Source organism: Macaca nemestrina, chromosome 10 (genome assembly GCF_043159975.1).
Source record: "Macaca nemestrina isolate mMacNem1 chromosome 10, mMacNem.hap1, whole genome shotgun sequence".
Taxonomy (NCBI): Eukaryota; Metazoa; Chordata; class Mammalia; order Primates; family Cercopithecidae; genus Macaca; species Macaca nemestrina.
This window is the reverse complement of record NC_092134.1, coordinates 50,152,990-50,178,730: the sequence shown is the minus strand read 5'-3', so window position 1 is coordinate 50,178,730 and position 25,741 is coordinate 50,152,990. Positions and strand designations below refer to the sequence as shown.

The window sequence follows — 25,741 nt, the reverse complement described above, 5'->3', positions numbered from 1 at the left end:
GGTCTCAAACTCCTGACCTGAGGTGATCTGTCTGCCTCAGCCTCCCAAAGTGCTGAGATTATAGACATGAGCCACCATGCCCAGCCAAGGATTTTTTTTTTTTAAGAAGTTATCATTTAGAGTAAGTAAAATACATATATGGGTGTGTAAGAATTATTCAAACTAGCTTGTGGCAACCTGACAATTATTAAAGCCATTAGTAAATACCAATGTGCCTGTTCACATATAAACCAAGCATTTCTTTAAAATGATAGAATTGTCATTAAAATATTTTGCATATTCAAATCAGTGATTATGATATATGGGTGTCACATGCATGAAGGTGGGGATTCCGTTAGATGGTGATTCCATTATATAGACTTTCAGCTTCATAATGGGGTTTTCATTTGAAGCAGTCACAGCCACAAATTAATTTTCTATTAACTGATGATCTCATCAAGAATGAAGCAAAGGCTATTTAGGTTTCCCTGAATTTAGCAGTAGTTTCTCAGACTTTCACAAACCGCTGGTTTTAGCACTGAGTTGTAGGAGAGGAAAATGAAAAACAATCTGTTTTTATTTGTAGCGTGATTACAATGTCTGATTTTAGATGGAATCTAATGAACTTGGCTACTTTATAATTTTATCAGCCACCTTATCTCATAAAATTAGAAGAAGGCATACTGGGTCAACCTTTCATCAATTTACTAATTATAAGAATAATGTAGCATTCTTTGTTTCCTATTATCTTTGAATATTTTAATGAGATGAAACCTAGCTTTTCAAATGTACTGCTTCTACTGATTGTCAATATTTGACAGGTCAGTTAGAAAATGTGCCAAAGCATCTACACACTAGTTTTTCTCTCTTCCCTTCTATATTGTACTAAGTAGTGGAAACGTTTTTCCTCTATTATTATTTCACTGTATTGAAAAAAATATTTGAAGTTGGAGTTTTTAAGGATGGTTAGTTGAAACGAACAAATTCTGTAAAATTTCATCTGACTGTAGCTTTAAAACATAAGAGCTTCATTGAGGCCAGGAATAGCTTCCAGGCTACAAATCAACAAATGACATTTTATAATTTTAGTTTTCATAATCCTTTTTAAAATTTGAATATGTATGTATTGTTTTCTCTCAGCACTCTTGTCTAAAGTCAACATCTACTTTGTGTAGATATAGAGGTTAACTTATGTTTAAGCATGACTTCAATTATGAGAATTGAAATTAGAAGACCACATCTTGGCTATAAGTAATTAACACTCTTTGCATTTTGGGGAAATGAAAAATAATGAGCGATTTGAAGGGTAATAAAGGTATGTGAGGAAAGGTGAAGAGCTAGTCTATTTGCATGTTAATTAAATAAAATAAGGTTAATATTTTATACTATCATTTGTTTCAATAACTATATTTAAGCCCATTCAACCTGTCAGTGAGAGATAATGGGCTTCAAGTTCTGAAATGTAGAATCCTGTACTATTTTTCAAAGTGTGAGTAATTCAATATTTGTTCTGCATAAGGCTCTGGTAAATATAGGGTTTCTTTGTCAAATCAGTTTGGAAATTTCTAAATACTCTTTCATCTCTCAGAGAATTTTAACACACATTCTCAAATGAAGAGCTCTGAGAATTTATGCTAAAGAAAAATCTGTTTAACTTTACTTGACTGACATTTTCCTGCTATCCTTGCATATGGATCTCTTTTTGTTATGAATATTTTTTTTTCACATAATGCCTGTTACGTTTCTATAAAACTGGAAACATGGGGAAGCTTTGTGTGGTGATAATAGGATGAGTCTCACTTTTGTTTATAATAACAATAATTAATAGTATAACAAGTGACAATAGCTGACATTTATTAAGCACTTACATGTCAGATACTGTTCTAAGCTCTTTACATACATTAATTTGTTTAGTGCTGGAACAACTACCATTAATTAGGTATTTTAATTTTCTCTATTTTAAAAATGAGGAAACTGGGCCTCAGAGTCCACGAAATTCACTCCTGTATCTTAAACCCTAACTTTTCAAGGTGTTAGTCTGCTTCTCGGCTAAAATAAGAGACCCATTATGGAACTACATCTCAGTGTCCTCTTCTGCATGTGAAGTTCTGCATTTGTCAGAAGATTGTTGAGAAAAATAAAATTTCAACATAAATACCGATGCTGTTTATGGACTGCTTTCTATGAAAATAACAAAAAGTTCTCTCTGAAATGGAACTACTCTTAGGACCTGAAATAATTATTTAAATTTTTATGGCCAGGGATGGTGACTCACACCTACAATCCCAGCACTTTGGAAGGCCGAGGCAGACGGATCACCTGAGGTCAGGAGTTCGAGACCAGCCTGGACAACATGGTAAACCGCATGTCTACGAAAAATACAAAAAATTAGCTGGGCGTGGTGGTGGGTGCCTGTAATCCCAGCTACTCCAGAGGCGGAGGCACAGGAATCGCTTGAACCCGGGAGGTTGAGGTAGCAGTGAGCCAAGATTGTGCCATTGTATTCCAGCCTGGGCAACAAGAGCAAAACTCTGTCTCAAAAAAAAAATTATGTTTATTTATGCTAATCTAAGCATATTTTGTAGTCATTTTACATATTTGGGCAAATACAAATAGCATAATTTTTAGATTAAATTTGTCCACAGTTTCATTTTGGAAGAGATGTTTCTGCATGAGACATAACTTTTCTTCTAATGCTGAGATTCTGTGATCTATTAAGCTGATGATGTAATTTAGTTTAATTTTAAAGATTCACCCTGAATATATTGAAGCTAACTACAAAATACATGCTGTGGAAAACAAACCATTCTTATTTATCTTTTGCGTCCTAAAGCCACGACTTGAAGGAATCCTTCCCTGACTGCCCTTTCCTCCCCATTCTATACCCCTCTCCCACCATCTAATTAGGGTTCCAATAATATTTTTTAGGTAGCTTTTATTTTTTTACAGCAGTTTTTGGTTCACAGCAAAACTGAGCAAAAAGTAAAGAGTTCTGATGTATTCTCTGCCCCACCCTCACATAGCCTTCCCCACTATCAACATCTCACACCAGAGTGGTACATTTGCTAAAATCCATGAACCTGTGTTGATAAATCATCACTACCCAAAGTTCATAGCTTACTTTAGGGTTTGCTCTTAGTGTAACACATCCTATGCATTTTGACAAATGTGTAATGACATATATCTACCGTAGTACCATATAGAACATTTTCACAACCCTAACATTTTTCTTTGCTTCATTTATTATATTTATTCTTCCTTTTCCTTAATCCTTGAAAATCAGTGACTATCTTTCTTTTGTCTCCAGTTTTGCGTTTTACAGAATGTCGAAAGAGTTAGAATCATTCAGTATGTCATCTTTTCATGTGGGCTTCTTTTACTTAGTAATCTGCATTTAAGGTTCTTTTATGTCTTTTCATGGCTTAATTGTTCTTTTTTTTTTTTTTTTTGTACCAGATAGTATTCTATTGTCTGCATGTGCCACAGCCTATTTACCCATTCACCTATTGAAGAACATTTTTGTTGTTTTCAAGTTTTGGCTATTAAGCTACTATGAATAAAGCTATTATAAGCATCTGTATGCAGGTTTATTGAGGATATAATTATTTAACTCATTTGAGTAAATACCAAGAAGCCCAACTGCTGGATGCTATGGTTAAGAGCATTTTTAGTTTTGTAAGAAACCTCCAAACTGTCTTCAAAAGTGTCTGTACTGTTCTGCCTTCCCACCAGCGATGATGGGATTCCCAATGTGCCGTATCATCAGTTTTTGGAGTTGTCAATGCTTTGGATTTTGGCCATTGTAATAGGTGTATAGTGACATATCATTGTTTTAATTTATAATTCCCTAACGATATGATGCTGTGCATGTTTTCATATCCTTGTGTGCCATCTGTATATCTTCTGTGGTGAGTTATCTATTCAGGTCTTTGTTTTTAATTGTATTTTTCGTTCTCTGATGATGATTTTTAATATTTATTTATTTTAGATAACAGTATTTTATCAGGTATACCTTTTGCAAATATTTTCTCCCAGACTGTGACTTATTTTCTCGTTCTCTGATAGTGTCTGTAGCAGAGCAAAAGTTTAAATTTTAAATTTTGCAGAGTAAAATTTAAATTTTAATGAAGTCCAGCTTAGCAATTACTTTTTTGATTGTCTTCGGCCATTTGGTCTGCTATAACAAAATACCATACATTTAAAGCTTATAAACTGCTTGTAGCTTGTAAACATATTTTTTATAGTTGGGGATCCCAAGATCAAGGTGCCAGCATATTCAGTGTCTGGTGAGAATCTCCTTTCTGTTCACAGATGGTACATTTTAGCTGTGTCCTCACATGGTAGAAAGGGCAAGGCAACTCTCTGGAGCCTGTTTTATAAGGGCACTAATCCAATTCATGAGGGCCCTACTCTCATTATCTCATCATGTCTCAAATGCCCTACTTCCTACTGTCATTACCTTGGGGTTCAGGATTTCAACATATAAAATTTGGGGAGGATACAAACATTCAGGCCGTAGCAGTGTTATATCTAAAATGTCATTGCCATACCCAAGGACATCTAGATTTTCTCCCATGTTATCTTCTATGAATTTTACAGATTTATGTTTTATAATAAGTCTATGATCTATTTTGAGTTAATTTTTGTAATGGGTGTAAGGTCTATGTTTAGACTCTTTTTTTTTTCCTTTTTGCATGTTGATGTCCAATTGTTTTAGCATCATTTGTTGAAAAGCCTATCTTTCCTCCACTGTATTGCTGTTGGTCCTTCATTGAAGATCAGTTGACTTACATAAGTCTATTCTGTTCCATTGTCTGTCTATTCTTTCCTTAGTACTTGTGCCTTAAATACTGTAGTTTTATAGTAGTCTTGGAGTCAGGTAGCGCCACTTCTTTGACTATGTTCTTCTTCAGTATTGTGTTAGCTATACTGGGTCTTTTACTTCTCCATGTACACTTTTGAATTAGTTTATTGATATCCTCAGAATAATGTACTGGGGTTTTCACTGGAATTATCTTGAATCTATAGGTCAAATTTCAAATAAATAATATCTTGACAATATTGAGTCTTTCTATCCATGGATATGGAATATATCTCAATTTATTTAGCTCTTCTCTGTTTCTTTTATCAGAGATTTGTAGTTTTCCTTATGTAGATCTTGTATATATTTTGTTAGATTCAACAGCATTTTAAAAAATTAAGTCATTTAAGTGCTTCTGAAAAATTTAAACCCACCTTTTCAAGTACACTATGGGCTACATGCAATCAAAGCCAATTACAGCGTTATTTACTACTATATATCTAGTGGTGCATGGTAGACATTTAAGAAATATTTGTTAAATGAATGAAATAGTAAATAAATGAATGCCATATATGCTGAGCTATATTATATAGTGAATATTGGAATTGTCTCCCCAATATCCATTCCAGTCCAAATGAATGGTCTAGCCATGTGATAATCAATTACTGCTTGCCAGTGATTTTTTTTTTTTTTTTTTTTTTTTTTTTTTTTGCTGAAATGTGTAGAACCACTTTTACCCACAAAATGCTAGGAGAAGTCTACTGGAAGTTTCTGGAAAAATTTTTCTCACTGCTAAAAGAGGGCAAATGAGTTTTTTTTCCTTCTTCCTCAGTCATGTTGCAGAATCTTGATCCAACATCTGGAATTTATGCAGCCATCTTGTTACCAACTCTAGTATGAAGACAACATGAAGAATGAAAGTATAGAAAGATTATTAAAAAGTAAATGTCACACTTAGTTTTGAATAATATATGGTGTCATGAATCAACCAATCTTGGAGTCTGCTTTTCCTCTGAATGTCATAGTAAGTGAGATCATAAATATCCTAGTTCTTTAAGCTAATTATAGTATTTCTATTATGGGAAAAGTTTAGATATTTTAAAATCTTTTTACTTAGAAAAGTTTTTGTTTGAGTACTACCTAAGCTAAAAACAAATATTCCCATTGGTTAGAAGCATAAAGATCCTGACACTCTTTTGTTGATACTAAGATATATCCACCTCCTCACACTCACTTTCAGGAATACACTATGTGCTTTCGTTCTGCCTTAGATAATTTTTGCATAAATATTTTAAATAGATTCTATGACATAATTAGTAAGTAATTTTGTATATCAAATTGCAATGTATATTTTCTTGAAAAAAAATCCAGAATACAATAGTCATCACCAACTTGAATTATTGACATATAAAAATAATAACCTCAAAATTGACCTCCATTAAAAAAATCCTAAAGTGTTTCAATATCTCCTCAAGCAGTCTTTGTCTTTTTTAGTTATCAAATTTCTTTATACACACACACTCACTCCATACTCTCTGTCTCACAAACACCCCTTTAAATTCCAACAATTATCTTTGGGCTGCCTGCATAACTTTGAAATGAGGGGAATTTGAACTGTGAAGTGGATTAAAAGGTTAATTGCCTAATCTTAGCTTCCTTCCTGAAAAGACTATTTTGATCTATACAGATTTCCTCTCTGGAGGCTAGGAATGTTTTGAAATATAATTAAATAAATCAGTCTTATCTCTAAGATTAACTGCTTTTGCATAATAATTCCAATGTTAGTATTTTGACAACTGATATTTTTTACATAATTGTTTGTGGGGGAAAAAAAAACCTCTGTTTTTATGCTATTACATTTGGAAAATTATAATCTGTAAACTTTGTTTCTATAACAAATATTTTAGAAAATGTCATAAACATTTGCATAAACCTTGTATATTTTGCTCTTCAAGATACTCACAGTCTGGAAATAAGTAAACTCATCTGAAAAGTTAGAGATATTTCAGAAAACAATTCTACTTTCTATTTTTATTAAATACTTATGATGACAAAGTGACCCTTCAAAGGTGTTACAGAAATACTTCATTTGAAATGTTTTACATTAAAAAAACCTTTGATAGGTCCCAGTATAATTCTCTAAATTGCTGATGAAAAATTGGAATTATTATCAGCATACCATTAACATTTAAGCATTGCACATTAAGTAGTATGAATTTGAAGCATTTTATGTCTTAAATTTCCCCAATGTGTTATTGGCTTGCATTTTCACACTTTGCTTACATGATAAAAATAAAGCTACTACTGATTTTACTTGGCGTGTTGTATCCTAAATGATCATACTTTAATGTCTACACATTTGAGTGCTTTCATTGGGTTTCAAGAATATTCAAAATATACTGTTTCTTAGGGATATTAAAACACTAAACTGAAGAAGTGACATTTACAAACTCGAGTATTGATTTCACTCCTGAATAATTTTTAGGAACTTAAAGAAATAGAGAAAAATTTGTACTAGCAGTGTTAGAATTAATGTCCTCATTTGATTAAATTATATTTTCTTTTTACCAATTTCATTGTTAGTTAATGAATTTTAATTCTCCTTCTTTTTCTAAAAGAGTAACCTTCATTAGAAAAGAAATCTGTCTGTGTTTAGACATCTCCGTGAAGAAAATGTCGTGGAAAGAAAAGTACTAAATGAAATTGTCAGGAAGGAAAGAAGAAGAAAGCCAAAATGATTGGGCCACAGGGCTTCAAGGTGGAGAAAAGTGAAACAGTAAAAGAAAAAGCAACTCCATAAGTAGTCAGAGAATAAATGGCACAATGAAAAATGCCTATATTTCTGATGCAGGAAGTTTTCTAGGCCAGGGTGGAATTTATCAGCACATGAGGTGGTGATTAAAGAGAAAGAGCAAATAGAGTTGACTGAGTTAGGCTGGGAATAGTCATTACCTCATGAGAACATTTAATATGGCTTGTCTCTTAAGGCCAATAAACTAACACATGACCTGGCTGACATGAAGCACTGAAGCAAAATGGGTCAATACATCAGAGAAAGTCTAAGTAGAAAATTGGAATAGAAATTCATTTCCTATTCCCTTGGTCTTTAAATTTTTTTTGAAATATAAAATCCAAAAGAGTATATTAAGAGTCCAAAGCAATATTTCTCAAACCTACTTATGGATTAGAAACACTTGGAGAGATGGGGAAATATTGATATCCAGGTACCCCAGCATAATTAAATTGCTATCAGGGCATTAGTTTTTTGTTGTTGTTTGCTTTGATTTGTTTTCTAAGCTTCTTAGGTGAGTCTATGGTTCAGTCTGGATTGTAAGTCACTAGTAAAAAGAATGATAATAAAATGAATATGCATATCCCATTATAAGCCTAAAAAATATAAAATTGCCCTTCAAAATCCTCTAGGTTATTTTTAATAGACGTATCAGTCATTTCTTTCTCTATCCCAATCATACAAGGTATCCATATCCTACATTTTGCATTAGTAATTCCTTGTTTTCCTAATATATATATCTAAATATTTTAACTTTCAGTTTTCCTATCTTTGGCCTTTATATAAATAGAATTATACTTAATGTATTCTTCTGCAATATAATATTTCACCAAAACATTTTTGAGATTAATCTCTTTAATGAATCTAGTTATCATTTTAATTGTTGATTAATAGTCTATGAACATAATTCATTTTACAAAACTATCTTGTAGTACCTTCTGTAAATCAAGCCTGAGTTTTTTCTCATATTCAATTGATCATAAAGAAATCTTTGAGAGGATATTCCAGCATTCTCTACAAAGTTTCTCTCTAGAAACTTCACAAGATGCTGGGCCTCTGGAATTTTATGGGGCTTATCTTTTTTCTGGTACTTATTGTCTCCTGAGGTACTTACAAATTCTACCTAACAAGTCCAATTGCTGTGATGACAACATCATAGTAAACCAGCATGGAATAAGAAGATGAACAAGTTCTTAATAGGCTGATTATGGCATAGAGTGCGAGAATCGAAAAAGCTTTGGGGCAATGCAGTGAAGACATACTGGGCCTGTAACTGGGGTGTCTGCACACCTACACTGCTGACCACACTGGATATTCCAGAAAGCCTCTTCTTCCTGTAACACTCCACCAGCATCCTGTAGGGAGAAAGCTTAGCATTGTGCTCAGTTTAAGGGAGAATATCTGAAAGGACTCTGTTGTTTGTCACAGTGTATATCTTAAAGGGAGCATTTGACTGGGATATTATAAACTGAAAACTGGCAGTGTAGGCATTAAGAAAATAGACAGGATAATTCAGTCAGTTGAGTCAGCCAACTTCTATCATCCACTAGTCTGATGCTAGTGCAATAGGCTCATGCATGAAACAGCAATAGTGTGAGGAATGGTGTTTGCATGGGTTCCGCTTCACTAATAGTGCCCCTGTTCAACATTTAACCTGCCAGTGAAAGAGACCAATATTGTACCCCAGTATGGTACTATCCTTTGAGGAGACCAACTGGTTACTTGATAGGAAATCGAGTATATCAAATTTCTTACATCCTGGCAGTCAGTTCTTTATCTTGACAGGAACTAACATATATTTCAGATATATGATTGTCTTTCTTGTGGGCAGAGCTTCAGTCATCACCACTCTATGAGGGTTTATAATTGCTTGACCCATTAACAGGATATGTGGTATATCGTACCTAGTGCCAAGAGCCTCTCTAATGCACAGGAGTTGCAACGGAGAGCACGTCTTGGGACCACCTACCACACCACCAGAAACTGCTGACCTGATAGAGCAATGGTGTGGTTTTTTTGAAGGAGAAGCCAGGGTGCCAGCTTGGAAATGGCACTCTGTAAAGATGGGGCACTATCCTCTGGGAGGTAGCATACATACACTCTGATTAGCAATCATTAAAAAGTGTTCTGTCACCAGTAGTTACAATACAAGAAACCAGAAGGAAGGGCTGGATACAAGAATGACCCCCCCTTACTATCACTCTTGGTGATCCACTTGAAGATTTTATATTTTCTGGGCCTGCAACTTTAGGTCTAGAGATTCTTATTCCCAGAGAAGAAACACTTCCACTAGGTGACACAGTAAGGTTCCTGTGACATTTTATGCCATAGTTTCTGCCTGATTACTTTGGGTTTCTCAATCTAAGAGACCAGCAGGCAAGTACAGGAGTCACCATGCTGACAGGGCTAATTGATTCTAATCCTTAGGAGAAGGTAAAGTTTCTGTTGCACACTGAAGGTAGGGAAGAATATATTGGCACCCAAATGATCAAGTTGTGCGTCACTTGATTTCCTTGCCCAATATTGAAGGCAAATGGATAAGGGGAGCTGCCGTTGACAGAGAAAGGTATGGAAAAAAGGCTGAGTGATAAGTGTTTGGGCCACTTCACTATATAAGCCATCTTTATGAGTAGAAGCATTAGCCAAAGGTGAACTTGAAATAGTTAATAGAGAAGGGAAGGACAAACATCAGCTGAAACTCAAAGAATACCTGCAATACTGAGGGCTGTGAGGTGACCATTAACACTGTGCTTATAAATTAAGACAAGAAAAGAGATCCTACGCTGGGCGCGGTGGCTCAAGCCTGTAATCTCAGCACTTTGGATGGCTGAGGCGGGCGGATCACCTGAGATCAGGAGTTTGAGACCAGCCTGGCCAACATTGGTGAAACCCGTCTCTACTAAAAATACAAAAAAATTAGCCGGGCATGGTGGCGTGCGCCTATAACCCAGCTACTCAGGTTTCGGGGGTGGTGGCGGGGCGACTGAGGCAGGAGAATCATACCACTGCACTCCAGCCTGGGTGACAGAGTGAGACTCCATCTCAAAAGAAATATTAAAAAAAAAAAAAAAGAAAAGAAAAGGGATCCTAGAGAAATTGTTCCCAGGTGGGTAAACTTTCATTTTAAAGAATGGATTAAGCACACAGGTGTAAACTATAGTGTAGGCTGTAATGAACCAACCAGGTGGCCCACTTATTCCCTCAGCTGTGAGGAATGTTGACTGCAGACAACTCACCGCTAAATCCCTTGCTTGCCATGGCCCTCACCAAAGAGAGATGTTTGGCCCAAATTTATGCCTCCTTCCAGAGGCAGCTGCACTGACAGGTCCATGTAGAGGTAAAAATGCCCAGTTCCTTTGTGTCAGTTTGGGACGTCTCTGAAAGGCCATCCCAGTTCCAGAGTACCTACAGGATTCATTAAGACCTTTTCTTGCAACTGCTTCTCAATTTTAACTACTTCTGCTCAATCTTAACTTCACTCACTCCTTTACAATGTTGTTTCTGAGAGCCCTCCCTATAAATCTCCTGAATGTAGATCTTTTCATCACAATCTGTTTTCTGGTACACTTGAACAAAGACAATATCCTACAATTTTTACATTCTTGTATGTATGTGTTTTCCCATTATTTTTTTCTTCTTGTGTTTTTAAAACCTGTTTTCTACTTTCTGTTTGCAAATTTGCCCTGTTTTCAGCTGTGTTCAGTCAACTCGTGTCTTCAACTTCTTTATTAACTTCTTAGCTTCACATATTTTCTTTTTTCATATACAGAGTGTTTATTTGGTCATCTTTTATATAGATTTTCATTTCTCTTGTAAATTCTCTAGGCTTTGATCTCTTTTGCCACTTTTCATCTATTGGTTTTACCATATTAAACATAGGTTTTGAAAGTCATTGTTTGCAAACTCCAATATCTGGGTCATCTCTCCTCTCCTTTCCTCACGAGTATTGGTCATCTTTTCTTGTCTCCACATTTTTACTAATTTCTTAATGTACATTGGACACTGCATGTAATGTAACTCAAGATGATGATGTAATCTTCCTATGTTGGCAAATAGAGAGGCTTGCAGCAGTTCAATCCAATCAGGCATTAATCGAAGTTGGGGCTGGGTTTCAGTTTTAGTAAACTCAGTCTGCTTCACCCCTGTTCAAGTTTGCTGTGCCCCCCCCCCCATTCATAGTTGTTTGTTTCTGATTCTGATAGATCTTTATCTCCCCAGGTTTGGAAGACTACAGAAAATTCAGCTATGCACCTCAGAGGTCTGAGCCCAACTCTCTCATCTTCTACCTTATATCATTTCAAAATAAGGCAAATTCCATGAAGGTAAGACAAGTAGTATTTTTCAATCAATCCACTTCCGCAAGAATCTAGAGATTTCACTTTGTCTTTCATAAGCTTTTGGCCTAGTTTCCCAGCCTCCTGTATAGCATCAAACCTTAGCAAATGTTCTGTGAGGAAAAGCAGTTGTATATTTGCAGCCCCTCAGGTTTCCAGTTTGTCACACCAGATTCTTAGCAAGCACCTAGAATCAGAAAATACCCCCCGGAGAAGGAAAAATAAAAATTGTCATTCACATAAAAGTGTTTCTTCTTTTTGGATTTTTAGTTTGTTGCTTCTGAAGTTCTCTGTGTCTTTAGAAATGTATTTGTAATTTGTCTGGCTTTGTCCAGTTTTGTAGCAAGAGTGTTCTGTTTTCCTGACCTATTCTGTCCTAAAACAGAAATCATTTTGTCATTCGTTTTTAGCTTCATCAAGTATATGTACCATTATTTTTATTGTTTGATAAAGTCAGTGTTTCAATGCTGTATTCATATGTTTGCCATTTTCTATACTCAAAGTACATGTTTACATCTTAGCTTTCATTCTTGGGTCAATGTCCTTGAAGTACAGTTTTTAGAAGTTCCTTTAGAGAGCATTTGTTGGTTGTAATACTCTTAGTAAATGTTTGCATAAAAATGTCTTTAATTCACACCAATTCTTGAAATGTGGTCTAATAAACTGAAAGTTATTTTCTGTGTGCACTTTGAAGATTTAATCCAATTTTCCCTTGCCTCCCATTGTTGAGAAGCACAGTATATTGTCAATCTGAATGTAGGTCCTTCATTATTGTTCTGTTTCTCCTTTGGGCTTTTAATATCTTCCTTGTGTATCTGGTATTCTTCAGTTTCCCTGGATGGGTCTGATGGTAGTTTTTTTTTTTTTTTTCCTAATTATGCTTGTGATGTATCTGGCTTCCTGAATTTAGTATTGGAGTCTTTTATCAGTTCTGGAAATTTCTGTAATTATGTCTGACTATTCCTTCTCCCTATTTCTCTCTAACGTTCCTGCCAGGATTGCGATTATTTTATTATTTTGTCTTACTATATCCTTTAACATTTTTACTCTCTTGTCTCTCTTCTGCTGCTTTTTATTCTCCCCCAAGCTTCATTGGGGATCATTTCTTTTGACCTACCTATTAGTTCTCTGTTTATCTCAGTCTATTCTACTGTTAAATCTACTCAAATACTTTGAATTGGATTACGTTTTATCAGTTCTAGATTCGGTTCCATTTCTAATTGTCAATGTTAAATTTTATAAACAAATTTTAGAGCACTTGATTATTGTACATATTTCTTAAACTTACTTTTGTGTACCTCATATTTTTCTTTTAGTGCCACTTTCTAAATAATATCTTCATGTCTTTCAGTTCATTTATTTTATCTTCAGGATTTAATTAGTGTCTAATCTGGAGTTTCTAGATTCAATTTTGACCTTTTTTTCCTAGAAATCACATTTGTTTCTTTATAAATCTGCATGGTAAGTTTATAAATTATCTTATTTCATAATTATAATTTTAATTCAGTATTAATATAAACATTTTAAACGTACGAATTTTATATTCTCTCTATTATAATCCTAACATTTGTAGCATTTGCATTTCTGCTTGTGCAGTCTGTAGTTTCTGCTTTCTTGCTCATGGTGGCTTGCCAACTTCTGTGTAATTTCTCACATGTCATAATGTGTGATATTATGATCCTTGGACTCTTATCCTTTAGAATATTTGATCCTAGATTTAAAGTTTGCTTCTTGAGAGAGAATTTGTATTTGATTTTGCAAGATACCTAGGGCACTCTAACAATTTGAGGCCACTCTAGTCTTTTTGCATGTGCTTTTTTTTTTTTTTTCTCTCATACCTATATGCACTAATTCCAGAATAATATTCATGTGAGGGCAGGTGTTCTTGTTATTTTCTCTTTGTGGGAAAATTTATTCTACCTGGTTCACTTATTATAATAGTCAAGATAGATAGACTAACTGCAGTTAAAAATAAACCCCCAAACATCACAGTGGCTTAGGAAAATGAAGGTTTATTTTTCCTCACCCAAGTCAAATGTGGGTGTCCATCTCCATTTTCTAACTGTACGGTCTGCAACAAGTCACTCCAAAGGGCCAGTCTGGAAATGGAGTACTCATTTCCACTCACATTCTATCAGCTAGAATACAATCTTACAGTCCCAAACAAACTGCAAGGGAGGCTGGGAAATGTAGTGTTCCTCTATGCCCAGGAAGGAGAAAGATTGTGATGAACATATATTGTCTATGTCACATCCACTAAGGTTGAAAGTCTTCCAGGTATTCAACATTATTTGGGAGTTTCCATTCTGACCTCCCAAGTTAGAGAGGAATTTTTTTTTTTTTTAATGTTCCATTAAGTCAGGCTTGTGGGCAGGTTGAAACAAAACCCTTGGGATGGCTGGGAGCCGTGGCTCATGCTTGTAACCTCAGCACTTTGGGAGGCCAAGGCAGGCAGATCACCTGAGGTTGGGAGTTTGAGACCATCTTGACCAACAAGGAGAAACCCTGTCCCTAATAAAAATACAAAATTAGCCAGGCGTGGTAGCACGTGCCTGTAATCCCAGCTACTCTGGAGGCAGAGGCAGGAGAATTGCTGGAACCCGGGAGGCGGAGGTTGTGGTGAGCCGGAGATCATGCCATTGCACTTCACCCTGGGCAATAACAGCGAAACTCCATCTCAAAAAACAAAAAGCAAACAACAAATGCTTGGGATTGGTAGTTTTGATGATGCTTCTGGGTCGTATGGGTTTGCACTTTCCTGACACTTCTGGCCTCTGAGAGCTTCCCTTCTTTTTTTGCAAGCTCATTCAATGATTTTTTTTTTTTTTTCAGATTCATGTTTTGTATACTGTTGTTAATTATTCTGCAACAGAGGGTTTCTTATGACAACTAATCTGCAATGTTGATTAAAATGGAAATCAACCTCACTCTCTTTGAGAGATTATTTTGGCCCCAATACTAGCCTTACACTATGGTTTCTCATGTTGAAGAAGAAACTGAAGAAACTGGGTGGTTTCCTCATGGAGAAAGAGTCTGATGTATTAGGGCCAACAGATAGTTCTTCCTGTTTCCTGGTAGTACGTACATGCTCTCTCAATTTTATATGTTATATGGGAAAGCCGATGTATTCCCAGACCAAGTTATTTGAACTAAGTTTCCAAGGGGCTGCTGTTATTCAGCTTTCATTTAAAGTAGTACTATATCACTTACAGTCTTCCTCAATTTTAAGTTCAATGAGTATTAAAAACCAGAACTATATATTCTTCTATAGTGTTAAACAAATTTCTGTTGTGGAAAATTGATTAAAATTACTTTTGAAAATGTTTGTATACCTTACCATGAGCATCTGATTGAGCTCCATTTTGCATTTTAAACCTAAGTTATTTAATCTAATGTCTTGATAAATCCCTTTTGTTTCTGTTATAATAATTCTAAGAGAGTCTCAGTTTGGAAAAATTCTTTTAACCACAGTTTTCTTTATTTTTTTGTGAACCAATTTCTGCAACTTCACTGTAAGTGTTGCCTGGAGAGTAGAATCACAATTATATATGTCATACATGAGGCAGACTCAACTTTCTTTAAACTTTTTTCATATCTTTCAGCTCTTCAAATGAACACAGTGACATTCTTTGTTAAAAATTGCTTTCTATATTGTTTTCTCTAGATATTTTACTTTTCTTACAGTTGCTAAGAAAAGCCGATTTTCTGAGCTTATTGATTTAAGTTTACATATTGTATTCTCAGATTTCAAATTCGTGACATATATACCAATTCTGTAGCCAGTTTGGTTTTGGAGGGTAGTTATTTCTCTTCAAATATTACCATTCTTGAAGTTTTTTTCTATTTTAGATCTGCTAGATCATACTTCCTTGTCTCACTCATTTTTTTCCATGGCAGTATGGATTGTTGCACAGATGCAGACTGCAGTTTCTCAATGGCACCTACAAGCCAACTTACTAGAGAGCATGTATTAGTGTCTGCACCAACAACGAAATGCTATTCTGTGACCATTGAGCATGTTTTCTCTCTAAGACTATTTTCACTTTATTCATAATTCCAGCAAGGTTCCCAACCTCCAGCATGTAACTCACAGTTATTACAAAGGGGAAAGATTGCCTTCTGAAGATAGATACATTGGCAATAACTAGATATAAAATATATCATCACTTGTTCAGCACAGAGGAAATTAGAGGATCTGAGGAAGGATGATGACATTTGAATTGGAAAAGTCAGGGAGGATCCAACAAGGAGGTTGAAACAGTGTATTATAGTTACCCCATTTTTATACTTTCATATAGCAAGGGAAAATTTTATTCATACATCAAATGCATGGAAAATAACATATGATAATTCAAGTAGGTAGAATTTTTTTTTTTTGAAATGAAGTCTTGCTCTGTAGCCCAGGCTGTAGTGCAGTGTCATGATCTCATGATCTCGGCTCACTGCAACCTCTGCCTCCCGGGTTCAAGTGATTCTCCTGCCTTGGCCTCCAGAGTTGCTGGGATTACAGGTGCACACCACTGCACCTGGCTAATTTTTTGTATATTTAGTAGAGATGGGGTTTCACCATGTTGGCCAGGCTGGTCTTGAACTCCTGACTTCAGGTAATCCACCTGCCTTGGCCTCTCAAATTGCTAGGATTACAGGTGTGAGCCACTGCGCCCAGCCAACATACTATAGTAGATTTTTATGTCTCAAGGGAAATCTCATCAGTGAACCTTAATCAGATTTTTTCATCTGAGAAATTTCTGTGTATCTAAACTTTTTCAAACAATATATGGAAGTTCTTAGAACTTACCTTTTAACCCCAGGTTAAGTACTTCTGCTTAATATAATAAGCTAGTACCAATGGAATAAGGTCTGCAAGTCTTAAGAAAGGAAAGGTAGCTGGGTGGTGGCTCATGCCTGTAATCCCAGTACTTTGGGAGGCCGAGGGGGTCGCAGATCACGAGGTCAGGAGTTCGAGACCATCCTGGACAATATGGTAAAACCCTATCTCTACTAAAATACAAAAAAATTAGCTGGGCGTGGTAGCATGTGCCTGTAGTCCCAGCTACTCAGGATGCTGAGGCAGGAGAATCTCTTGAACTTGGGAGGCAGAGGTTGCAGTGAGCCGAGATCGCACCTCTGCACTCCAGCCTGGGTGGCAGAGCGAGACTCTGTTTCAAAAAAAAAAAAAAAAAAAAAAAAAAGGTAGACTACAATAAAAATAATGATGCAGCAGTTCAAATTAGTTTGTACCACCTTTTCTGTGTCCTTTTAATATCAGTGGGCTTGAGGAGGTCCCCAAATAATAGTCAGATCTTGACCTCAGCTTGTGTTCAGGCTCTTGACACCATCACAAGAATAAATTCAAGGGAGTCAGAAAATAATGAAAGTACAGAGATTTATTGTACTTTCTTGAGAGAAAAGCACACACTCAAGAAAGGGAAGTGCTGGCATACTCAAGAGAGAGTCACACAGTGAGGCTTGGGGTTTCTATCTTTATGTGTTTCCTTAACCAAGAGTAGAATATTCATGAAGATTCCTGGAAAAAGGTGCAGATTTCTTGGAACTGTAACACCAACCATTTTTACACCAGGTAAGTATGTTGTTCTTGGAACTGTCATGGCGCTGGTGGGTATGTAACTTAGTATGCTAATGAGCATATAATGATGTCCTAGAAGAAACGTAGGTCATATTCAGCACCATGCTGGGTCTAGTTGGTCTTAGTCAGCTTGCTCCACATCCTGGTTTTTCAAGGTCTTATAACCTCTAGTCATGTGAAACTGATGCCTGAAAGTTTTTATTCTCCTGCAACCACCCTGTATTATTCCTGTCTCAATTTTCTAATGTGATTGTGTAAGAGTTGCTTTATGTTATTTTGGTATTAAGATTTGAAGTATTATGAAGATGAGTCCTCAAAGGGAGAGGATCCCAGAGCTGGAGATAGTATCCAGTGATCCAGAATAACTGACTTCTTATATACAACTGTGTATCTCAGATTACATTTATAAGCCTTTTCTCAAATCCAGTTTCTATACAACTCATCTAGTCAAATACAAATTAAGAGTGTGGATGAAAAAAGCCAAACTCTGTAAAATATTTAAAGAGATTTATTCTGAGCCAAATGTGAGGACCATGACCCATGACAAAGCCTCAGGAGATCCTGAGAATGTGTGTCCAAGGTGGTTGGTTTACAACTTGATTTTGTACATTTTAGGATGACAGAAGTTACAGGCAGAGACATAAATCAGTACATGTAGGATATACATTGGTTTAGCCCAAAAAGACAGAACTTGTTAGAGCAGGGGTTTCCAAGTCACAGATTTCATTCAAAGATTTCCTGGTGGACAATTGGTTAAAGAGTTAAGCTTTGCCTAAATAGTTGAAGTCAGCAGAAAGAAATTCTGGGTTAAAATAATGGGGATTGTGGAAGCCAAGGTTCTTGTTGTGTAGATGAATCCTCCAGGTGGCAGGCTTCAGAGAGAATAGATGACAAATGTTTCTTATCAGATCTTAAAAGGTATTAAACACTCTTACTTAAATCTCTCCTGGATTAGGAAAATACCAGGAAAGAGAAAGGGAATCTCTACAGAATGTGAATTTTCCCTAGAAGAGATGACTTTATAGGGCTATTTCAAAATATGTGAAAGAAATACATGTTGGAATAAAATACTTTGATTTCCTTTAGGGCCTGTTACCTATTATGTGATGTTATACTAGAGTCAGGTAGTAGTGGATACCTTATTACTACAAAGAATTTGTTCTATCAGTCTTTCCATCTCTATTCTAATGTTTTATTTTGGGCTTATGAGGGGTTCCATTTGCATAATTACAGAAGGAAAATCTCTAGGATTTAGATAAAAATCTCAACTTTAAATAAGACCACTGGGTGATTAATTTTCATACCAAATATTGAGAATCACTAACCTAAATTATTTTAAAAGGAACCAGTTGCTGCTTGAGAAAACCAGTAGTTTCTATCAGAGAGACTATTTTATTGTGCATATATTAAACTCATATAGTGTGTAAATTCATGCTTAAGTAATACTCTAACAAATGCTTCATTGCATTCAAACAATAAAAGAAGGTATTCTTGCTCTCTGAAAATTTACAATGTGGAGTAGTTTTATTGAGAGTCTTGTCATTTAGGTCCATTTTAAGAAAAGTAAAAAGAAAAATGCCTTGTTCTTTGCTATAATGGTTGGCAGAAATTCCAAGGAGTGATTTATTGGAAATTAGTGCCAAATTTTGAGGAAGGTAATGGATTTCTCATTGTGTAAAAGAATCCCAATGCATCATTAAAAAACAAAACTTTCCTTTGAATTGTAAATATTCATCTCAATTTGCCAAATTTGCAAGAGTGAAAGATGAAGAGAAAGTCTATCTTATATTCGGTGAATTGATTATTGCACTGTTGGATGTCCAGGGACAAAAATCGAGCAGGAGAAACAAGTTACTGTTTGGAAAGTGTTAAAAACAGCAGCCAAATTGTTTCTTCTTCACTTACTGTGCACGGTATGGGCTGGCACTGCTGCCACAGCTTAGAAATCTCCAATGCTGTCAGGAAAAACAAACCAAGTCCTCCAGATAGAATAAAAGGGTGAAAAGACAAGCAAAGAAGACCAAGAATTTATCTGTAGTTAACAAAAGAATGATATATTTGCTAAGGGACTGGTGGAAACTGTTCTGTGAGGAGGGAGTGATCTCAGGAAATTTCTTTCTTCCATTTTACTGTCTTTCTTCTTGAGTATAGCATAAACGTTGATGTAATTATCAGTGAGTTCTTTTAATATGTAAAATTTCCTTTCAGACCCAAAAGTGTATGTAGCCTGCATGATGAGTCTTAAAGGGTTCATATATTATTTAGATGTTTTTGAAAGAAGTGTCATCTTGAGGTTTTTACTGAAAGAAAGAAAGCTGAGTGGATGAAAGAGAAAGGAAAAAGAAATGAGCATGGAATGTTCTTCCATTTGTTTGTGTTCTCTTTTATTTCATTGAGCAGTGGTTTGTAAATGACGAGTTAATGGGTGCAGCACACCAACATGGCACATGTATATGTATGTAACAAACCTGCACGTTGTGCACATGTACCCTAGAACTTAAAGTACAATAAAATTTTTTTTTTAAAAAAAGGAAAAACAAATGATCTCTAGTTACACTAAACTACTTTTAAGCTATATACCAGAAGTATGCTGCCGGACAAGCCACTGTTGTGTTAAATAGCTCTCTCTTTTTCTCCCCACTCCTCCCTCCCTCCCCTCCCTTTTACCTCTCCATCTCATAAGAAAGATTAAATGTCTGGAAATTTCCTTTTGGAGTAGTTGTAATATCAATCACTATTATTGTATAGTCAATTTCAGCGTAAACACAGGTTTAAATTGCTAAAGATATTTTGGTCACAGTGACTGGAAAGATAAATTTTAACAAAAAAATTGACTCAATTAGCCAGTTTTACAGAAACTGTAAGTTCTTTGATGACCAAAAGAACCAATTTTATGTTTTCTGTTGTTTGGTTTGTTTTCAGAATTTTTGTTTCCTTTTCAGTTAAACAGAAATATTATGAAATATTTACTCAGTATAGATCAGATTTTATCCTGATAATTTTCATAGCATTTTTAAGGAATTGAGTTGATGGGAAGAATCTATTTCTCTAAAATAAGAAGATCAAAAATTGTTTTTTGCTCTTAGCTGCTTATTATGCTCTTTGCTTTTAGCTGCTTATTAAGTAAATTGTTATTTGCTTTTAGCTGCTTAGTATTAACAAATCAGAGATGAGAAAAGGATTGCTACTACCAAGACACATTAATTGTGAATACCTATACAGATATTTTTTGATAATAAATTAATTTGCTAAATAACAAATTACTTAGGTAATAGAAGGTATCATGTTAAAGAGTTTTAATCCCAGGATGACTATAATCTGGATTGTGAAATAACCATCTTTATTTGTATACATTTAGACACTTAGAAAGGGTTTGCAAAAACGACCGAGGAGAAAAATGGGAAAATGAATGTAAAATTAGTGTACTGATTAACAATACAAGCTTACAAACAATGTAAGCTCACAATCCTGATTGTATCACCACAAAGGTAAGTTTCTAAGCTTACGAATTTAGTAAAAATTGTATAGCTAGATTTCTATAAATTCATGCTCATCTATCAATTCTTTCTTTCCAACCACTAAATCAGGTAGCAATAAAGCGAGCTTTATCAGAGAAGAGAAATAATTCAAACTATTTTATTATTTTAATGTTAATAACTATTTTATTGTTTTATACAGTAGTCTTGAAATCTAACGTTACAGAATGTTTTTGCATGTTCATATTCAACATATTATTCTGGATTATGTTTTTGACTAACAAATAGATGCTTAAAAAAAGCCTTTCAAAATATCTTAAGAAGGAAAAAAGGTATAATATTACATATACCCAATGTATGCTACAGACTCTATTATATACATTACATAATATTTTATATCTGTGTATGTATTTATATAAGTGCATATATAGGCATATGTATTTGCTAGTGTCTAGTTATTTGAATTGGCTTTACATTTCTTAATCTCTTTAGTCATTTACATCCTTGTCATTTACAGACACGAATAAAATATAAGTCCCTCTGACTATCTCTCCTCTTAAGAATCCACATTCTGCTCTGTGTTTTCCTCTATCCCAAGATGTATTGTTCCATAGCTAACTTTTCATTTCATTCTATTTTTTCCATACATGTTTTACTAAGGAAGGAGACCACCCCTCATATTGTCTTATGCCCAATTTCTGCCTCCAAAGAAAGAAGAAGTAAAAACTAAAAGGCAGAAATGAAATCCACAGGCAGACAGCCCGGTGCCACACCCTGGGCCTGCTGGTTAAAGATTGACCTCTGACCTAATTGGTTATGTTATCTATAGATTACAGACATTGTATAGAATAGCACTGTGAAATCCCTGTCCTGTTCTGTTCCGATCTGATTACCGGTGCATGCAGCCCCCAGTCACGTACCCACTGCTTGCTCAATCACGACCCTCTCATGCGGACCCTCTTAGAGTTGTGAGTCCTTAAAAAGGACAGGAATTGCTCACTCTGGGAGCTCGGTTTTTGAGACATAAGTCTTGCTGATGCTCCCAGCTGAATAAAGCCCTTCCTTCTTTAACTTGGTGTCTGAGGGGTTTTGTCTGCGGCTGGTCCTGCTACATTACCTCTTCACAGAATGCTTCTATTTCACAGATGGCTTCTGGATCCCTTCTCATGTTTGACTTAGTTTCCTTTGTCCTTTGATGGTATTTGGTCTAGTAGTCATTTCAAATGCTGTTTATTCTTCTACATGGCCTGTTTGTAGATTTAATATAGATCAATTAAGCATTTTAAAAATATTTTTGAGTGATTTTAAAAGATTACTGTTCTTTCATCCCCTGCAAAACCTTTTCACTATTCTTGGCTAATGGAGCCCAGTTGTACCCTCCTAGTTTTAAAAATGGCTCTGTTTTATCTTCGGTTCCTTCTGTATATGATCAATAATTTTCATTACTTGCCTTAATCTATCTCTTTATCCTTCTCCTTGGTTTAATATTTGTGTTCCTGGTCCACCTGATGCCTTAGCCTCAGAGTACGTTATTCTATTCCAACTCATACAAATTATGCTCAACTCATTCATGGTCAGACCAGACCACAGGTTTTGATATCATCTAGAACTCTTAAACATATGAAATTCCAAACTTCTCCAATCTCTTCCATAACTAAAACTTCCAAACACTTCATTGGAGTCATGCCTTTACATCTTGTTGAAAATACCTTACTGTACATTACAGCCACTCTAGCTTCCAAAAACTTGCTGTGGTTTTCCTAGAGAATTCATCATTAGCAGGAATTAAAATATTTACTTATTTATTTGCTTAATAACTTATTTCTCTCCCTGGCACGGAAACTCTTGGATAGGAATTTTGTCTTGTTCACTACTAAATCCCCAAGCTCTACAACAACACACAATGCATAGTGGGAATTTGAATCATATATCTGTTGAATCGAGGAGTGAATAAAATAATTTCAGTGGAACAGAAAGTTAATTTTTGTTTTCTTAAGAAACTATTGTATATCAGATGAACCATATATTTCAATCATACCCACATGTGCTCTTGGTGGGTAGAACTGGCTTCAGGCTCAGTTTCTGTGGCAGGAATGATTTCAATCATGTGACTAAAATATTGTTTTCTCCAAAGCATTTCAGACATATGCACATTTTAGGACAATAGTTTCTTTTAGAATATGCTTATGAATATAAATTATAGTAAATTAGGCAGATTGTCATTTATGATTGAGTGACATTTTTGTGGTCTTGTCTACCTTAATAATCCTCAGTAGAAAACTGCAAACATTGGCCTGGTGTGGTGGCTCAAGCCTGTAATCTCAGCACTTTGGGAGGCTGAGGTGGGCGAGATCATGAGGTCAGGCGATCGAGACCATCCTGGCTAACACGGTGAAACCCTGTCTCTACTAAAAAGTACAAAAAAACGTTAGCCGGGTGTGATGGCAGGAGCCTGTAGTCCCAGTTACTTGGGAGGCTGAGGCAGGAGAATGGCGTGAACCCGGGAGGCGGAGCTTGCAGTGAGCCGAGATAGCGCCACTGCACTCCAGCCCGGGCGACAGAGGGAAACTATGTCTCAAAAATAAATAAATAAATAAATAAATAAATAAATAAATAAATAAAAAAGGAAAAGCTGCAAACATTAAAGAGGAAAAGGAACTATACATTTAATTCTTTGTAACAAAAAGTATAAATTGGGAAGTGATGTATATGTTACAGTTTTGGAACAAAGCCCGGATAAATGATAGATGAAACTGCTTTTGCGTTTCACAGAAACAAGAATTCTCTCTAATGCATTTTAGTTGGGGTCATCTGAATAGGTTGCTTTATTTCCTTCCTTTTGCATATAAGGATGGAACTCTACTAAAAAAAAAAAAAAAAAAAAAAAAAAAAGCATAATTCTGTTGTGAAATGAGAATTAAGAAATGATATGAGCTTTCAGTCTCTGTTGACATTACTTATTTACAAAGTATTGTGCAGAACGTAATTGAGAGCTCTAGAATGTCAGGGATAGCATTCTTATTAGTCTTTGTGTTCCTCCAAAAGCAAAGACACTGCCTGACATTTGGCTAGCCATACGTGCTCGTGAAATGATCAATCAGATTTTCATTCTCAAGATCTGACATTTAATATAAATTGTAATTCATTTTCTCATAATTAGTGTTTGCTTTTTTAATGTGTCTTTCATTGTTCTTAAAGTAACTTGTTCTATGATGAATTATCATAATACAGTAAAGAATAATGTAGCCATACATTCAAAATCTCATAGGAAGAATATATTGAAACCAGAATTTTCGGGCTGGATGTGTCTTTAGAGATCAGCCAATCCAAACTTTCTGTTTTACAGATAGACAAAAATGTCCCAGAGAGCTCAGTTGACTTGTCTGAGGTTTTATAGATTTTTTAACTGGACTAGAATCTAGGTCACTCAGTGCTGGGCTATTTCCACTATATTAGATGACTGTATACCGTAAAGTACATTCAGAGACTAATAAACTTATTATATCCAACGCTCTCTTGAGCAATCATTTCCAAATTTTTTATGATGTACCTTAATAATTTTGAGAATACCCTCAATATGTCTAAAATTGTTTATTACTTACTAAAGTACTATAATTTTATGAGATATATAAAAGAATGATATAAAGAGTAATAACACTTCAAAAATAATTTTAATTTTATTATTAATACAAACATCCTTTTCTGTTTTCACCAAAAATTATGAATAAAATTTCAGCGAATATAGCCTATTTGAATATGCCTTATTATTTTTTGAAAATCTTAGTTTAAATACCATTTGACAAAGTGTCTTAAAAATCAAGTTCTTGGCCAGGTGCTGTGGCTCACACCTGTAATCCCAGTACTTTGGGAAGCCAAAGCAGATGAATCACCTGAGGTCAGGAGTTCGAGACCAGCCTGACCAACATGGTGAAACCCTGTCTCTACTAAAAATACAAAAATGAGCCAGGCATGGTGGTGTATGCCTGTAATCCCAGCTATTTGGGAAGCTGAGGTAGAATAGCTTGAACTGGGGAGGCAGAGGTTGCAGTGAGCTGAGATCACACCATTGCACTCCAGCTTGGGCAACAAGAGTGAAACTCTGTTTCAAAAAATAAAAATAAAATAAAATAAAAATCAAGTTCTTGGTTATTGGTTTTCATGGCTGTCATAGAAGTAATAGATTTAAATAGAAGGAACATTTCACTGGCTGCAATTAATACAACATGAAATTTACTTTTAAACTGCATTCCTCAATTATGCAAAGACTTATAGGTGAAATTTATCTAATGAATTATCATCTCCCCAGAAGTCAAAAATTTATTCTTGCAAACAAATTCTAGATTTTGAAAAAATGGCCTACATATCTAGCACTTTTCTTTAGGATGTTTTGAAAGTTTTGTTTTCAAACTTTTTAAGTGAAAAAGATAAGCTTTTCTCTTTAAATTGCTGATATGCATATATTTCAGCAGTAATGATATACAAAGATCAATATTTCTAAAAGTTGTTTCTTTAAAATACTCTCTCTATAACATGAAGTTCTTTTGAAAGCCAATCACTTTCTCACTCACTAAAATCACAAACATTCTATAACACCGCTCATTGTAAATAATATATAAACTCATGTTTCAAAAGCCTTTTAGATAATTTTAACATTTTTGGCATCTTTTGTCAGCTCCAACTAGATTATCATTGTTTATCTTCCAATGTGGCGGATAAAGTTTTTCTGCTAGAGAGTATAGGAATTAGTTCTATGATTCTCTTATTGTTCAATTT

The 25,741-nt window shown here is 35.1% G+C and overlaps 1 long non-coding RNA gene across 1 annotated transcript in view; it reads left to right on the top strand.

The window, feature by feature from the left end:
* The window catches only part of LOC105473276 (uncharacterized), a 74,950-nt gene that overhangs the window by 32,679 nt on the left and 16,530 nt on the right, over positions 1-25,741 (top strand). The window contains exons 3-5 of the long non-coding RNA XR_011609011.1: positions 2,241-2,335; positions 5,613-5,804; positions 11,790-11,893. This is a non-coding gene — a long non-coding RNA (uncharacterized lncRNA). The remainder of the gene's footprint in view (positions 1-2,240; positions 2,336-5,612; positions 5,805-11,789; positions 11,894-25,741) is intronic.